Source organism: Mustela nigripes, chromosome 1, assembly GCF_022355385.1.
Source record: "Mustela nigripes isolate SB6536 chromosome 1, MUSNIG.SB6536, whole genome shotgun sequence".
NCBI lineage: Eukaryota > Metazoa > Chordata > Mammalia > Carnivora > Mustelidae > Mustela > Mustela nigripes.
Genome location: NC_081557.1, coordinates 204,578,076 through 204,592,496, shown reverse-complemented (window position 1 = coordinate 204,592,496; position 14,421 = coordinate 204,578,076).

Here is a 14,421-nt window from a genome sequence, read left to right as displayed (position 1 = left end):
GACCGTGCAACTGGCCCCTGGATGGCTCCGTGCTAAGACGGAGCCTGCCAAAGGACGGCAGGATGACCAGCGGCAGCACATTCCGAGGACAGAGAGAGAGCCTGAGAGGAGAGGACGGAGGGGATCAGGAGACACTGGCTGGGCACCACCCCCAGCCCCCACACGCAGACAGACAACCCCCCCCCCCCAGCACAGGAGCCTGAGCTGGAGGCCTCTCCCAGGGCTTGCCCTGTGGGAGGACAGTGGAAGCAACAGAGAGGGATACTCTGTAACAGCAGGAACCCCCTTCTAGGCCAGACAGACCCCTCCTGAGTAATGTCCCAGACACAAGGCTTCGGGGCAGGGTGGTGGTGGGGCACAGGAGCTGAAGGGACTGGGACCCCCTCAGGACCCCAGCATGGAAAGACACCCCCCACCCCCACCACCACACGCACACACACAAGTTCAGGGTCCTCTGCCCACAAACTGGATTTCTCAGCTGAGGGTTTGAAGGCCTGATGTAGCCCCTTGTTCCTTGGAGGAGAGACAGAGAAGGGCCCTGGGGTTTGCTGAGCAGTGGTGGGTTTCAGGTTCCAAGACTACAGTGGGCCCCCCACACACATCGCTCATGGCACACAGGGAGCTGTGCAAGTCCCTTCAGTAACCCCGTGGTCCCCAGGCCTGCTGCCATTTCTGCGACCCTGGGAATCCTTGGCCACAGGAGCCGTGGAGAGGAGATGCAGGAGCCAGGTCACCTACTAGCCTCTGCTTTGAGGTACGCCCAGAAGTCGCCAGCTTCCTGGGTTTTGCTCAGCTTTTCCATCTGGGGAAGGAGGGCGGTCAAGTGGGGCCCAGAGGCAGCCCTGCAGCGATGAGGCCTGGCCGGGGCTGAGAGGTGGAGCACAGGGCGGTTCCCAGGACTCAGCCAGCTCTCAGGGGAGAGGCCTGACCAGCAGTGTTTGCTGCTGTCCCGTGGTGGCTATTCACAAGCCACCAAGTGTCCCTGCTCACTATCGGCTTTGAGACCGTTTGAGACCTTTCACAGTGAACGGCGGGAAGGGCAAACCCACCCCCTGCAGACGTGTGTGCATCACTAGTTCACAGAGCCATGTATGCCTGCCTTGTCTGGCTCCCAGCACGGGACTCCAGCAGCCACCTCCGACCCCCCCCCCCCCCCCCCCGCCACAAGGGAGCCTGGGCAACAAGCACACAAGCCCCTGGTCCCCACAGCACGGGGCTGCCCTGGCTGCCCTGACTTGCCCAAACCACAGCCCTCCGCCCCCTCCGGCCTTCCTCCCCAGCTGGGTCTTCTCCCAGGTCGCTGAAAGGTCACAGCCCAGAATAGGCAGGGTCCCCACCTGGGGAGGGGTCCCGGTGACGCCCTGGGCCTCCACCCAGCCAGGCGCGGCAGGTTGTCTCATCTTGCTCCCTCCCTGTCCCGGAGCAACTCTGACTGGTTCACCCAGCATGCTCAGAGCTACCCCACCCCTCAGGACCCCCGCCTGCTGTAGCCCTGATAGGAGGAGATCCCAGACCCCCACAGGGCTCAGAGAGGTTAAGTTGCGGCCCAAGCTGGGCAGCCCGGATGAAATCCTCAGGGAGCAGAGCCCACACGTGCTCAGGCTTGCAACCCATCCCGCCCGGTGCCCCAGGGCCATGCAGCAGCTGGGACACCCACCCCACCTGGGGGGCCAGGCCCGGAAGGTTAGAGCATCAGCCCTGACACGAGTGTGCTGTGGGCCCCGGTGGAAGGGGGTGGGCGTGGGGGGCTGACTTCTGCCGCAGGCCCGTTCTGCTCCCCTACCCACAGCCACAGCTCCGCGCCTCCCCCGCAGCCAAGGTGTTGGCTCAATCACAGCACCCCAGGAAGATGTAAAAAGGCCCTGAGGCCTCATTAGGGTAATTTTCTTTCCAGTTAGCTAAGTAATATGTTCTGAGAGCGGCAAGCAGCTCCACCTTGTCAGGGGTCCTGAGTAGGGCTCCCCGGGGCCAGGCTCAGAGGGCACCAGGACCCGGATCCCAGACGCCAGAGCAGCACAGGGCCGTGGGCCGGGTGGTGGTGGGAGGACAGTCCTCCCGCCCCGGGCCCATTTTCTCCATCTGTGAAATGGGAGGAAGTACCTTTCCTTCTTAGTTCTCAGACACTGGGAGCACACAGTAAGAATGGTTCAGGAAGGTAGAAACTCCCCGTAACAGGGGACTCTAAACGTCCCCATTTAGAATCCCAATAGGGGTGCAAACCCAGAGCCCAGGTGCTGGCCAGCCTGGCTGCAGAGGGGGACATAGCCCTCCTACCTGGGAAATGGGAGCAAGAAGTCTTGCCCCCTGCTGCACTGTTCCCCCACCCCCCCGCCCCGGGGAGCGCCAACTGCTTCAGGGACCAGCAGACTGTGTGGATGGCCTGGGCGCCTCTGGGTCTCCACCACCCCAGTGCCCGCATCACCTCCCCTCTACACCAGGGCTTCCCAGCCCTGTGCTCCTACAGGACACTGAGTGGGGTCCACCCCTCGATGTCTGTAGCACGGTTCCCTCCCAAATGTGATAACCAACTTATCGGCGGACATTGCCAACTGTCCCCTTGCGCAAAACGGCCCCAGCTGAGTCATAGCCATCAGGAGCCCGACTATCCTCGTCACCACCCTGCAGACTCCTTCTGCACCGAGGCATCCCCAGCACAGCTCTGGTCCAATCTGTCTCCTTACAGCCCTGGTCCAACACCTTGTGGACACTTCGCAAGGGCTTCCCCCGGAAGGGAGAGAGAGAAGAAAGGAGGAGAGAGAGGAGAGGGAAGGAGGGAAGGAACGGGCTATGAACAGGAACTGCCCGCCTCATGCTGACAGGGGCAGAGGGCTCCCCTGGGTGGAGGGCTTTCCGGATGCCCCATGCCAGCTGAGCACTGAAGGTGGCTGCCTCCTTTAGGCAAGACTCTAGGGGACCCATCAGCCACCAGGCGCTGCACCGTCCCCATTCCAGCATGACCCAGAGGCCTCCTGAGCTCAACAAGGACCACTGCTCCCCAGTGCCCCCCACCCCGCACCGCCCAGCAGGCAGTGGCCAGCACAGAGGGGCTGTGAGCTGTGCATTCTGGGGTTACCACTAGAGAGAAGGAGGCAAACTTACAGAATCAAAACCGGGCATGAATGTGGATGTGGATTCAGAGTGAGAAAATAATTAAGACACCCTGCAAGTTTTAGGGGCACCTGGGTGGCTCAGTTGGTTAAGCAACTGCCTTCGGCTCAGGTCATGATCCCAGAGTCCTGGGATAGAGCCCTGCATTAGGCTCCTTACTCAGCAGGGAGCCTGCTTCTCCCTCTCCCTCTTCCTATTGCTCCGCCAGCTTGTGCTCTCTCTCTCTCTCTGTCAAATAACTAAATAAAATTTTTAAAAAATTAAAAAAAAAAAAGACAGCTTGCAAGTTTTAAAACTCTGATGAGCACACACTCATAATACAAAGTGTTGGGGGAGGGGCGCCTGGGTGGCTCAGTGGTTTAGGCCTCTGCCTTCGGCTCAGGTCATGATCTCAGGGTCCTGGGATCGAGCCCCACATTGGGCTCTCTGCTCAGCGGGGAGCCTGCTTCCCTCTCTCTCTGCCTATTTGTGATCTCTCTCTGTCTATCAAATAAATAAATAAAAATCTTTAAAAAAAATATATACAAAGTGTTGGGGGAAACGTGCGTTCATTCACCAGCTCACGGTCCCACCTGTAAATACTTGGGCCTGCGGCTCTTGGCCACATAATTTTTGTCATCTTGTGTATGACAGCGTTATGTCATATTCCACCGAAGGAACAGAAGGAGGAATGTAGCTGCCTTTCTCAGAGTGCGGCTAGTGGAAACTTGCTTCTTCTCCTGTAGGGTTTGGATGCTCAGAACACGGCCCCAGACCGGACTTGCTGCGTTTGACCCCGAACCTGCTTGTGTGCCTGAACAGCAGAGGTGTGATCAGCTCACTCGCAGAAGGTCCAACTTTTAAAGGAAGAAATGATGGCAGATGCACATGTGGGACTGGGGTCCATACAGTCTTGACGGCATTTCCATTCTGACCAGGTGTGGATGGGCACTGAGTGTCCCATGTCCACCTGTGCTCCAGGGGCTTCAGGAACAGCGGAGCAGTGGGAATAGCGCAGCATGGGCTCAGCTCCACATGGTTCTCACTCGTTGCCTCTACCACCGGCACACTCGGCAGGCTGGGCTCACAGGATGCCTTCTCTCCCATATCTGCCCTTGCCCTGCACCTCTGGGTCACGACGCCAAAGGGCCAACCTGTGCTCTGGTGACTGAGTGATGCCACGGAGGTCCCTGTCACTGACAGATGAGCTCGGCTGTACTCACAGCTCCCTAGACCAGAGAGGTCACACTCCCCAAGGGCCACAGTGGGAACACCAGGCTTGGGGCCACAGGAAGGACGCGGAGACCTCCACCGGGGTTTCCTGGGGAAAGGAAGGGCAGGGAAACTGCTTCAGATTGGCTAGGCAGGCTTTGGGCATGGGGCTGTCCCCAGCTCTCTGGTACCCGGCCCCAGGGTGACATTGATTTGGGAAATGTCAACTTGGGGTGTGGGCACTGCATAAGGAGGCGGGTCAGGAGGAGGGGAGCTGGGGGTCTTCACTCCTCCAGCTCCTCCCTTCTCGGGAGGAACCTTGCTCCCCATCCCTGACCACAAGGACCCTCAGGCACCCAGGAAGGTCCACACATTCATGCCTTGAAACACATAACCTCTGTGACAGTCTCCGGAGACACAGAAGAAGCATTCAGTAAAACACAAACTCTGTTCCTGCTGCTTAGCGAGACAAGGGAACGCTGTTCATCTGATAAAGGCTATCCACCAAAAAAACATAGAGCGGCAATCCAAGTTCGTGGGGAAATGTTGAAAGCTCTCCCTGTCGGCCTAGCAGGAGACAGAGCAGCCCGTCAGCCCGGCAGCTTGGCAGTGTTAGCCCGGAGGTGGCCAACGGCTCGGTGAAACAAAACCGTCTTTGTTCACAGAGGGCATGGCTCTGCGCACAAGGGTGCCTGAAGAGTCTATGGAGAAATGACGCCAATGAATTTGGTGGACCCAAAATCTGTGTGCAGGATTCCACTTTATTTCTGTATGTTAGCAACAATGCTAGAAAAATGAAATTTCGCACACAGACATTATAACAGCCCCGAAAATATAAAAAATCTAGGAATAATGCGTGAGACCGGGCGCCTGGGTGGCTCAGTGGGTTAAGCCACTGCCTTCAGCTCAGGTCATGATCTCAGGGTCCTGGGATCGAGTCCCACATCCGGCTCTCTGCTCAGCAGGGGGCCTGCTTCCCTTCCTCTCTCTCTGTGATCTCTTCCCTTCCTCTCTCCTACTGTGATCTCTCTCTGTCAAATAAATAAATAAAATCTTTTAAAAAAAAAATAATAATGCGTGAGACCACTATCAGGAAACTTACAAAACGTTACCAGAGACATTAAAAGAATCTGAATAAATGGAGACGTCATGTTGGTGGTGTAGAAGGCTCACTCCAGGTGCCCCCAGACCCACTAAGTCCCTCTAAATTAATTGATAGAACCAAAGAAATTTCCATCCAGATTCTAGTTAAATTTTGTGGCACTCAAAATACTGATTCTAAGGTCTATATGGAAATACAAATCCAATGCAAGAAACACTTACAAGGACTTTGGTTATATCAGAGAACAAAATCAGCCAAAACCCCGCCTTGCACGGCTTTCCCTCCAGCAGGGAGACCCACGAGGAACACGCGCGGCTTACCCAGCACAAGGTGGTAAAGACTGGGGGAAAGCACAAGCTGGTAAAGACTGGGGAAAGTGAAGAGCAAGGCAGGGTGAGGGTCAGCTGAGCTGCTGGGAGTGCTGGGTGGATGCTGTTTGTAGAACTAGCAGGTGGCCAACAGGGGCCTCCTTGAAGGTGACATTTGCAAGACAAGAGAACAGCTCAAATACAAAGAGAAAGGTGGACTACCTGCACGGCACATCTTGAACCCTTACAGTGAAGACGGTGTGGGGTTGCTGCAGCAAAGACCTAAGCAGGTAAGGCACTATGAAAAGCCCAGAAGCCCATCCTTGCCTATTGGGACGCCAGATTTCAGGTTATGGTCGCACAGCCTAACAGGCACCGCAATAAACGACACTGGGACAACAGTCTACTTATGAGAGGGGAAGCTAGAAACTGTGTTCCCACCAAACACCACCCTCAAAAATCAATTCCTGTTGGATTAAGGACTTGGCCATGAAAGGCTGAACATTTAGAAGATAACATACAGGAATATATTTGTGATCTTGAAGTAGGGAAGGATTTCTTAAGAAAAACACAAAAAACACTGATGAAGGAAACTATTGATAACTTCAAGTATATTTAACTGTTTGCATATAAAAACGCACTGTTGAGAGAGTAGAACCAAGCCATGGTGTAGGAGAAGAACTTTCAACACATTAAGCTGATGAAATGCTAGTGTCTACAATATATAAAGAGCTTCGATAAATCAATGGGAAAAGGCAAAAGCACTAGGAGAAAAACAAGCAAGAGACCTTGGACTGAAACTTTACAAAGAGGAAATCCTGACCAGGTTGAGGAGGCACACACCTTGCATCAAGGTGGGAAATGCAAGCAGAGTCTGCAGTGAAAGGCTGGGGCCAAACCCCTGGGTGGGGACAGCATGAGGACATCAAGGGCGGGAAGCAGCTTGGGTCATCAGTTGTACCCACTTTGCTCACGGGCATGTGGATGACTTTGACCACCTTGGGAAAGACTGTTGACTCATCTACTGAAGCTGAAGATATGGAAACCACGTGACACTGCATTGCGAAAATACTCTGAAGAAGGCAAGCTTATCCACACCTGCTCTTAGCAGCACTTCGACCATCTCTAGAGGTCAGGAGCAAACCAGATGGCCAGCAGACTGGAGACAGGAAGTGCGGGATATTCCTGTGACACAATAACATACAATGGCCACAAGAGTGCAGGATCCAGAGCTACTCAGAATGTGGATGAGTCTCCCCATGACTTTGATGGACACGGACAAAGCTACCAAGAATACACACAGCACGATTCCATTTATAGAAAGTGCAAACACAGTCTCATTGTTTAGGGGTGGTATCAACGCTGTAAGACCACAAATAAGGGCAGGGAATAATCCCAATAAAAATTAGAATAGCAGGGGCGCCTGGGTGGCTCAGTGGGTTAAGCTGCTGCCTTCGGCTCAGGTCATGATCTCAGGGTCCTGGGATCGAGTCCCGCATCAGGCTCTCTGCTCAGCGGGGAGCCTGCTTCCTCCTCTCTCTCTCTGCCTGCCTCTCTGCCTACTTGTGATTTCTCTCTGTCAAATAAATAAATAAAATCTTTAAAAAAAAAAAAAAAATTAGAATAGCAAATGCTGATTACTGTGAAGGGGAAGGCAGGGCTTTGGCTGGGGAGGGAGTCACGGGGGCCACCAGTGTTGTTTTGCGGACCTGAGATCAGTCCCAGGAAGGGTTGTGAGCTTCCTTCCCCTGGGGCACATCCCTCCCACTGCCATTGGTGAGACGAAGCCCCTTCCCCAAATTCCACAGCTCACTGAGACAGGGCCTTGGGCGTAGGCTGCTCCATAAAGCCCCTGGTCCCCCAGTGGCAGAACCCAAGCACCGAGCACAGGCTCCACCAGAGACTGAGCGGCATGAGGTGTGGGGCTTGGCCCACAGCCATTTCAGCAGATGCCACAGCATCGCAAAGCCAGACCGGCACAAAAGGACCTCCGTGCGTGTCTCCCTGGGGGAGGCTGTAGCATGGAGGAGGATGAACTCTTATAAAAACGTCAATTTCTTTAAAGCGTGTTTGCAGCAATGGCTGTTCTGCGCCAAGTTTAAGCCTGGTGGGAGTTTCATGTCAGATTTTCGAGTAGGTGTTTAGAGCAGACAAGTTAATTGTCCTTGTGTGGGGTGAGCAGCTGAGCGACATCGAGGGACCCAGGTGGGGTGCTTCCTGGCGTGGCCGGCATGTGATGCTCCAGGGAAGGCAAAGGACAGCGGAGCAGAGGCCCTGGGAACACGGGGCAGGAGTCCCCACGTCCCCTCCACTGCAACACGCCTGGGAAAGGACTCTCTGGGCCAGCCCGCATCTCCATGGGACCATGATGCCTGAGCAGGCAGAAATTCTGGGGGCAGGGAAGCCTGGGAAAGGAGGCTCAGAGCTGCCTTTTCACTCCCAGCCTTCAACCCCAGCCTCCTTCAGAGATGGATCCCACTGGAGTCTCTCGTAGGCCTCTTCCGGATCTGAAGTGGGCATGAGATACTCACCATCCAGTCCTTTTTCCCATCATCACCAGGGACTTTGTGGCACCCAGTTTTTGAGAAAAGACGGCATATTCTAGGACCAGACCGGGAACAAGGGAGGAATTCATCAGTCATCCTTCACCTATCCATCCATCCATCCATCCATCCATCCATCCATCCATCCATCATCCACCACCTACCCACCCTTCCATCCACCCACCCATCCAACCACCCATTGTTTCCACAAACTTTCACTGAGTACCAACTCTGAGCAACAGAAGACAGAGGTGCAGGAAACAGAGTTCCTGCTCCCAGAGCACACAGTCCAGAGGGAAGTTGCACATAAACACAAGACAAAGTTGCAGATAGTGGCCAGCCTACAGACCATGTCCCTGGGGGACCACTGGGGGACATTGGTCCAAGGAAGAAAAGACATGAGGATTGGGACGCCTGGGTGGCTCAGTTGGTTAAGCAGCTGCCTTCGGCTCTGCTTCTCCCTCTGACTCTGCCTTCCACTCTGTCTGCCTGTGCTCGCTCTCGCTTGCTCTCTCTCTGACAAATAAATAAATAAAAATCTTAAAAAAAAAAATTTTTTTTTTAAAAAGACGTGAGGAATTGGAAGTTGCTGCCCACCATGTTGGATGCCCACCATGACGGCTGGCGGGGAAGAGGGAGGACAAGGGAGATGATAAGCAGTAAACATGCAGGGGGTCAATGGTTGGTAAGACTGGCAGGCTTAAGTTCCAGCACTTGTAGCTTTGAGGCAGGGCATGGATGAAGTCAGCGGGACAGAGACAAGGTGGTGACTGCCGAGTGGGTGCCTGAGACTGTTCAGGAAGCAAGGAGAATCTACAGCCATGGGTCACAATGCCTGGTGTGTGGCCATGAGAGTCAGTGGCTGGCCTAGGTAGGAGGTCTAAGTCCTCAGGGGACAGCAGGCTGGGGCTGTGGGCGGGTCACCCACCTGGAGATGGAAATCACCAAGGACTAGAAGGGGAGAAGTGTTAGAGAGAGGGGTGTTGTTTTTGAAGGACCAGCAAGCACCTGTTTTCAGTTAGAGCAAGGTCAAGGGCACATTCAGACAAAGGGTTTAGGAAGAAGAGATGTTGCTCATGGCTGGTTATGGGTTCAAGAGGACACTGGGGAAGGGTTTGAGGGGGGCTAGGGGGGTGGGAGAAGGGCTCAGAGAAGGGATTATACAAGCTATAGGCCAAGAGTGGCCTGGAGACTTAAACTTGACCAAGGAAGGAGCATACCCAGATTTGTTCTAAAGTCTGTAGCAGCAGGTGGTGGTAGGAAGCGGTGAAGGTTGTGGGTTTTGCCCAGAGACGTCATTCATGCCTGCTGGGAGCCAGCTGAGGGTGGACTTACCCCAGGCCCCTCCTGGAAGCCCACAATTTGTTTTGCTAAGAGAGATATCCTGCCTGCAAGCTGCCCCTTCCTTTGATAGGTGACACAGCCTGAATGTGGCCTCTTCCAGGGGCACAGGAAAGCTTTGCGGTCCATCCTCCTGAATGCTGTGGGCCCTCGCTCCAGGCTCTCTGGCCCCATGTTCGTCTCTCACACACCCTCACCCCAGGCAGGCAGGGACCTCTACTCCACGTGGGGTCCTCAGTGTCCCTCATGGGCAGGGCCAGGCATGATATGGTGAACTGAGTTGGGGAGGAAGAAGCCTGCAGTTGCTAAAATCAGTATTCAGGAGATGAGGGACCCTGATGTGTGCCAGGCCCTGGACCGAGTGCATTCACTCATCAAAACAGAGATTTCTCATTTTGATAAAGGTAACGTACATAGAGGAATGTGGCAAATGTGTCTGCACAGCTTGAAGGTCAATGACAGGATGTACACCTGTGCACGCCCCCGCCCCCAGGTTAAGGAGCACAACACAGCCCGTGAGAGGGAGATCTGCGTCCACCTCCACCACGCCCTCCCTTCCCCCAGCCCAGAAAACCACCATCCCAACTTCTATTCATCCCTTTGCTTTTCCTGACAGTTTCACCAACTGTGTCTGCTCCCAGTGTCCGCTGTCTCTTCGCTCTGGAACGTGGACAGTGTGTGCCAACAGGGCTGGTAAGAAAAGGGTGGCTTTGCCACTGTAACGTGGAGGTTTGCAGGAGAAGGCTTTGGCTCTACCGTGGCTTCTCTCTCCCTGTGAGTTTTAAGAGCTCTCTCTGGAGACACCAGGGAGCAAGAGAGAAACAGGTTTGTTACCACAGGGGCACTGCAGGGGCTCTATTGAGGACCAGGTACCAGACGACCCAACAGGTATCAGTTCTTGGAGGATGGGCCACCTGGACTGTCTCTACGTGAGCCCACTAAGACCCAGCCACAGCCTCAGGAGCAGCATGGAACAACACACTTACATGAGGTGAAACAGATTACATCTGTGTCCCAGGCCTCAGGACACAGGCAGAAGAGCAGGGACTGGGGAACACATGGTGGAGCCAAGTCCAGCTGAGAATTTGGGCCGGGCCACCTGGCCAGTCCTTCTATAGATCTAAACCTGTGCAGGAATAGCAATGACGGCATTTGACCTGTCTCTTGAGTCATGCTGCTCCAATGGGACCTCATTTCCCTCTGCATCTGGTCATCCCCCCTTCATCCTCCTCTTGGGGCGGAGGCTCCTTTCCATCCCTCCCAAATGCACCCTCCGTTGGGCCTCATATCCTTGTCTTCCTCTTCTTGCTTTATGTTCTGACTTTGGCGGAGCATTTGCATGTCTGGAATAGCTCTAAGAGAGTCGCATTGGGTACTTGCATACTTTCTTGGTAGTTTGACTAGGTATAGAATTCTAGGTTGAAGGCCAATATCCTTTGGCATTTTGAGGTCTCACTGCAAGGATTGGTATTGAAAAGTCTGTAGGTATTTTATGCGCTGTTTGCTGATTTTTCTCCTCAAACAATTATCAACTCTTGGTTTTTGCCTCCAGAGTCCTGAAATGTCACACCAATCTGCCTCAGTGTGGGTCTACTTTTTCCCACTGCGGGCGTCAGGGGACAGGTCCTTTTAACCTGGCAACTTCTGTCCTTTGGATTTGGAAATTTGTCTTCCTTCTTTGATAGTTCTATCATGCCTCATTTTTTTGTCCTTTCTTTCTGAAACTCCTGTTATTCAAACAATAGGTCTCCTAAATTGGAAATCTAGTTTTTTCCTTGTCTATCCTTTTCCTATCTTTTCATTGCTTCAAACTGCTTTATCAGAAATTTCCTCAATATTATTTGCTTTTTATTCCACCTGGGTTTTCATACCTGCTATCATGTTTGTAGTTTCCAATAACTCCTTTTGTTCCCTGAATTATACTTATTTTCCTTCTATAATATCATATATTGTATGTAATTCTATACTTATGTGTGTGCATGTATATGTATATTCTATGAATTTAACACTTTCTCTCTATGAGATTAAAAACAGTCATTTTTACCCTTTTTTGCTCACTGCACAGTTTTTTTCTTCTCTTATTTTTCGTTATTGCCTATTTGCTTGAGTCTGTGTGTGTGTGTGTGTGTGTGTGTCTCTCTCTCTCTCTCTTTCTCTCTCTTCCACATTAAGAGCTGCCCTTACATTTTTAAGAATCCTTAGCTGACGGCCACCTGGGTAGCTCAGTAGGTTGAAGCCTCTGCCTTTGGCTCAGGTCATGATCCCAGGGTCCTGGGGTTGAGCCCCACATCTGGCTCTCTGCTCAGTGGGGAGCCTGCCTCCCCCCAGCCCCCGCCTGCCTGCCTCTCTGCCTACTTATGATCTCTGTCAAATAAATAAAATCTTAAAAAAAAAAAAAAAAGAATTCTTAGCTGACTGTGCATGATAAAGGAAGGGGATTTAAGAGCTGTTGGAAGTCCTGCCCACTCGCATGGTGTTTGTTGACATAGGGCCTCACTGTACAATGATCTTGGTGGGCCCTTGTTGGGTTACTCCTGCTAAGAACATCATGGTTCTTTAGTACTGAGATGGTCTGATTCAGCTGAGATGTTTCTTCTAATCTCTTGTCTGGTGGCTGAGAACCCAGCTCTCAGTGTTCAGAGCAGAACAAGGAAAGAAGACTGGGAGTCCCTACAGTTAACATTCAGGATGATTCAACCTCCCATGTGCATGTGTGCACATGTGTGTGTTTTATCTTAAGATAAACTTTACACACAATGAAATCACAGATCTTAAACATACAATGTAATGAATGATCTTTCACAAATACACACACACCCCCAACCCATATTTCAATAAAAATATCAAACATTTTCTTCACTCCAGAAAGTTCTCTCATGCTTCCTTTTAGTTAATCACCAACTCCCCGACCACCATTCCACTGTAGGCAGCTAAGGTTCTGATACCTAGCATCAGAGATTTTTTGTCTGACCTTGAACTTCAGAAAATGCAGCCATATAGATACTGTTCTCTTTTGGTTTTGGTTTACTAAACTGCTCATAGCAATAAGACTTCTCCACACTGCATGTAGCCATTCATTTTTTGTTGGTTTTTTTTTTTTTTCTTTTTGCTGAGTAGCATTCCTTTGTAGGCATATACCACAATTTGTTACCAATTTTCCAATTGTTGGGCACTTGAGTTGTTTAATATTTCGTCTACTATGACGAAGCTGCCAGAATATTCTTTTTTTTTTAATATTTTATTTATTTATTTGATAAACAGAGATCACAAGTAGGCAGAGAGGCAGGCAGAGAGAGGATGAGGAAGCAGGGTCCCTGCTGAGCAGAGAGCCCGATGTGGGCTCAATCCCAAGACTCTCCATCCCAAGACTCTGAGATCATGACCTGAGCTGAAGGCAGAGGCTTAACCCTCTGAGCCACCCAGGTGCCCCTAAAATGTTACTTATTTTTTTGACAGACAGAGATCACAAGTAGGGAGAGAGGCAGGCAGAGAGAGACGGAGAAGCAGGCTTCCCACTGAGCAGAGAGCCTGATGTGGGGCTCGATCCCAGGGCCCTGGGATCATGACCTGAGCCGAAGGCAGAGGCTTTAACCCACTGAGCCACCCAGGTGCCCCTGCCAGAACATTCTTGTACAGTCTTTTTACAGATACATGCTTTAATTTACCTTGGGAAACCTAGAGTGGAATCGCTGGGTTTGAAAGAGGATGTCTACCACCTCCACTCTGACCTCAGCCTATACCTCCTGATACATTCTTCTTTTCAGCTCAGCTCTGGTAAAAAACTGGGGAGTGGATGGGGAGTGGGGAAGCATCTGTGATTGGAACTGAAACTAGCTCTCAAGCAATAGCAGCTGCCCTGAGTAAGCAAGAACCGCCCCCCACCCCACCATTGGCCCCGAGACAATGATCAACCTGACCTTCACTGCCCACCTGCATGGACCCACCAGCCTTGGTCCCACATTTTCTTCATATAAACCTGGACATATTCTCCACCCTTTGGAGATGGTCTGAGATGTTAGTCTGCTGGCTTCCCAGATGGCGGCCTCACTGAAATAAATCCCTTTCCTGTTTCACCAGCACTTATCTCTCTGCCTGTGGATTTTATCAGCAACGAGTGGCCAAACCTGGTCTGCTTGGGATCCCCCAGAGCCAGGTGCTCGTATACCCCTGTGCCCTAGCTACAGGTTCATAGAATTGAACCCACTGGATTGGGTCATAGAGTAAGTGTTTCCTGAATTGCATAAGAAACTGACAAAGGGTCTCACCAAGTGGTCGAGTATTTTACACTCCCACCAGCAAAGTGGTAGCATTTTGATGGCTTCATATTTTTTCCAACATATGACATTGTGAACCTAATTTTGGCTGTTCTACTGGGCACGAGGTAGTGTGCTGAATATTGACGACTGTGGTGAACATCCTTGCATTCATTCAAGTGCTCAACATTTCCCAGTTAAGTAGGATGAGTTCTACATTTTGTGTAGATGACCCTTATTCAGTTGCAAAAGTCCCCTTCTAGTGCCAGCTGGCTGAATGATTTCTATCACAAACGGGTGTTGGATTTGTCAAGCGCTTCAACTAGACTTATTTGTGAATGATATGTGTTCTTCTTTTTCTTTTATTCTATTAATAAAGAAAACTTATCAATCCATTTCAAATATGAAGCCAAGCTTATTTACATATCACAGAATTCTATTTGCTAATACTTTGTTATGGATTGTTGTGTCTGTGTTTGACACGGGAGCAGAAGGCTAGCTGAGGACAAAGCAGAAGCTGACCCTGAAACAACCCCCCACCTCTGGGGTGGGACATGTGTGTTATTCTTCCAGGA